Source organism: Lactuca sativa, chromosome 3 (assembly GCF_002870075.4).
Source record: "Lactuca sativa cultivar Salinas chromosome 3, Lsat_Salinas_v11, whole genome shotgun sequence".
NCBI lineage: Eukaryota > Viridiplantae > Streptophyta > Magnoliopsida > Asterales > Asteraceae > Lactuca > Lactuca sativa.
This window is the reverse complement of record NC_056625.2, coordinates 88,850,703-88,854,639: the sequence shown is the minus strand read 5'-3', so window position 1 is coordinate 88,854,639 and position 3,937 is coordinate 88,850,703.

Below are 3,937 nucleotides of genomic sequence, written 5' to 3'. Positions count from 1 at the left end.
GGGCGTAGGGCCGTTGGGACCCATCTTATGTGGGGGCACCCTAGCCACGTATGGTGGATTGATGACTTCGGGCTCCGTGTCCGAGTCATCTGCATCATCCCTGTCAGACTCCTCCTCCTCAAAGTCTACCACTGGTTCTGCTGGTCCCTTTTCGGGTTCCTCATCTGGTTCGTCTTCTGGTTCCGAATCTAGCCATCCTCCGTTCCCATGGTAGCGGAAGTAAGGATCTCCGAGGAGATGAAATCCGGCCATAGAGTCTACCAAGAACTATATGAATGCCGGAAAAAATGGATAGCATGCAAGAGTACTCCTATAGTATTTTAATTGTTTATGTTTGAGTTTGCTAAAACTTTTTGGATACAAGGTTGGTAAGTTTCTAGATTCATTGCCCACCACGATCACTCCCAAACACGTATTGGTTGTATTTTGAATAAATATAGTTGATTAAGCTATATTTACCCCCAATACGATTACATAACTGCCCGAGTTTACCCGCGAAGTTTAATTCCTCCAAAGACCTTTTCTTCTTATTCTAAAAATGCGCACATAGGTATGTATTATATTTTAGTTCAGAGTATTTTAGTCTCAATGTATTTATAGATGCATATCTTGTATGATTAGATATGTCAGTTCACTATAAACATTGCTCTGATACCAATCTATCACACCCCCGAACCAGAACGTCGGAAACGACTGCGGGCGGGTGACTTCATCTTGTAATATCATCATAGTGTATATAATTGTATCATAGACAACATCATCATCACACATGAAATATAACAACCATCATAGTTTACATAAGTGTGTTAGTTTACAAATTACATTCCAAATATTTAATGTATGATGATAACAACAATCCAACAAAATCCACGTGTTCTTAATTACCAACCTGCATAACGATGCCCTTAGAATACAAGTTATTTTGAAAACGTCAACATATATAATGTTGTTGAGTTCATAAGCATCTTTGTATGATAAACTTTTGTATCATTTTGTAAACATAAAAAAATATGATATATTCTGTTAAAAATGGTTTGAGGGTTTTGTTTTAAATCTATTATTAAAGCATGTGTGGTCTTGTTTTTGATAGTGTATAAAATGAGTGTTCCATAAAATCCGATATTTTCTTCTTGTAAAAGAGTTGTGGTCTTAGTACCCTTAGACCCGACTAGTCTAATAAATGTATAATCCGTCCAATGTATCATGAGTATAGTATATGAATTTTGTAAATATATAGTGTTTGTTAATGTCTGTGTGAGTCGTTATAACCATGCTTGATATGACTGATCTGCCTGTCATGACGTTTATCAGGCATCGACTTGTTTAAGGTAAGACATTTGTCACCCTAGACTGGCCTAGTCTAGGTATAGCGAAAAACTCTGGTGTGGGGTTGTCAATCCCGTATAGATTTTATACACAAACTCTCCCTTTTAATCTAGGAGACTCTGGTTATAACTATAAGACTTAAGGTTGTACACTAGGTACGTACGGGTGAAAACGCATCTCACAGGAGCCTTAACTGAATTTCCGCGAACAATGTATCACATTATTTACCGCATTAAAATAATGTTTCGAGTATGTGTTTGATTACAAAACATTGGAGATAAAATACCATTTGTTTTTATCAAAATGTCAAGGATTTAATGTTATTAACCCGATTAGTATAAATTGTATCGTAACGGTTGATAAGCATGTAATCAGGTGTTTAAGGACCAATAAACAAGACATGAATGTACAAGGCCCAGTAAGCATGTAAATAGATGTTTAAGGCACAATAAACATGAAATGAATGTACAAGGCCCAATAAACAAGTAATGTGTATAACAAGCCCAATAAGCTTGTTATGTGTGTGTCAAGCCCAGTTCGAGTGAAAATGTCGTAAGGAGCCCATTTATTATGAAAATGATCATTTTAGTCTGATATGTGCTAAAAAAGACATAAACGGCCCACTTTTTCTTAGAAATGACATTTTTAGCCTAAGTAATCAAGATTTCTCAATAAATGCCCACTTTTGTGAAAATTTAATTATTTGGCCCACTAAAGCTAAAAAGTTTCAATAAAGGCCCATTTTCATTTTAAATGACATTTTAAACCCAATAAAACCGAAAGTTTGCAAATAAGGCGCATTTTGATGAAAATGACATTGTAAATCCATTAAGGCCAAAAATTTACATTTTAAGCCTATGAAACTGTGAATTTCCAAATAAGGTTTACTTTTATGAAAAATTACATCTTTGGCCCATTTAGTCGAGAATTTACACTTTAGGCCTATGTTAACCGTATTTTTCAAATAAGGCCCATAAAACCGTAAGTTGACAAATGATGCCCAATAAAACTGTAAGTTCATAATTAAAGCCCAATAAAACTGAAAATCATCATCTTAAGCCCATTAAATCGAAACTGACTCCAAAAGTCCATTTTGTTTATATTTAGTGTCAAAAATGGTCCTTCTATGTACATTCTTTGGATTTCTAGTAACCTTTACATGTTAAATCTTTTCAACATAATACAAAGTTACTTCTAAGAGTTTGCATACAAATATCACCAATATCTGGAAGATATTTCGAATTTTGTGAGTGTTAAGCAAGCTTTCATGGCATATTCTCACCATATGACATGAAAATACACACATACATGCATAGATACTTAGATCTAACACAAAACCAACTTGCATTCTCCCCTAAAAGATAGTAAAAACCAAAAAACGGGGTATGGAACTCACCTTGAGTGTTGGATTCAGTTTTGATGAAGAATCAGAGAGAATGAAGGTGTTTTCGGTCTAACTTTCTCATTTCATGAGGTTTTCAGACTTAGATAGTTCCGAGAAGCAAGAATCACGAAATGAAGTGTTTATGAGTGAAAAGTTTATCATAAGAATGAAGTTAAACTTCTTGAATAGAAGTAACTTACCGAGAATGATGAACTTTGATGAAGAATTCTTGTTACACATACACACACAAAGTCAGGATTTTTAGAGGGAAAAAGGCAAGGATTTTTCTTTGTGTTCTTGAGAGATATGAGAGGATTGTTTGTGATTGAAAAATGGATGAAGTGAGGTGTATGCTTCTTGGCCAAGAATAAGAAGTGAACAAAGAGTGAGGATTAATTGGTTATTACATGGTGGTTTAGGGAGTATTAACTTAGTAACATGTGAGGCAGTTAGCATAGATATACACTATACATTAGTGAGGTGTGAAGTAGTAGTATAATCACCATTTTTTTTTATAAAAACCGAGAGTGGAGAGAAGAGAAAGAAAAGGTTATTGGGCTTGAATACAAATCAAGAATATATTAGCCCAAATAAGAATTTTTGGTCCATTGGGACCCACATATGTGTTTACCACCCAAAATGATAAAAGGAATGGGTTTTCGGCCCATATAATTAAAGTAGATGGTTTTCGGCCAAATAAGGCCCATGATGAGTCTTATGGCCCAAAATGATATTGCTTATTGAATGTGGGTCCAACTAGGGCCCAAATGAGGTTTCTTAGCCCAAAAGAATCAAGTTGAGGGTTTATTGGTCGATTAGGCCCAATAAGAGGATCCTGGTCCAATAAATGTTTGAACTGGGAAGTTAGGGTTTCAAACCCAAAGTTGAGTGAGTGTGGTGCATTGAATTCGGTTTAGGCCTTCACGTGTGAGTTTTGATTCAAATTGTTGTTGTTGAATAAATAACATGTATAACATAGTACTTAGGGTTTCAAGAATTCACCAAAAGTAATTACACATGGACATAATTTCCTAGCCTTAAAATACTAGTTTAGGCATTTCTTCAAAGCTTTCTCCTTAAAAGGTCCCGTGATCCCGAGCTTCTTGCCACTTTTCCTTCGTCGAATAAAGCGTATTTCGAGGGTGAGTTCATGGCCCTTTTTTAAGCTTTTTACTGATTTCCAGGGGAGAATACACGTTAAAATATGATTATTTATTAAATATGAGT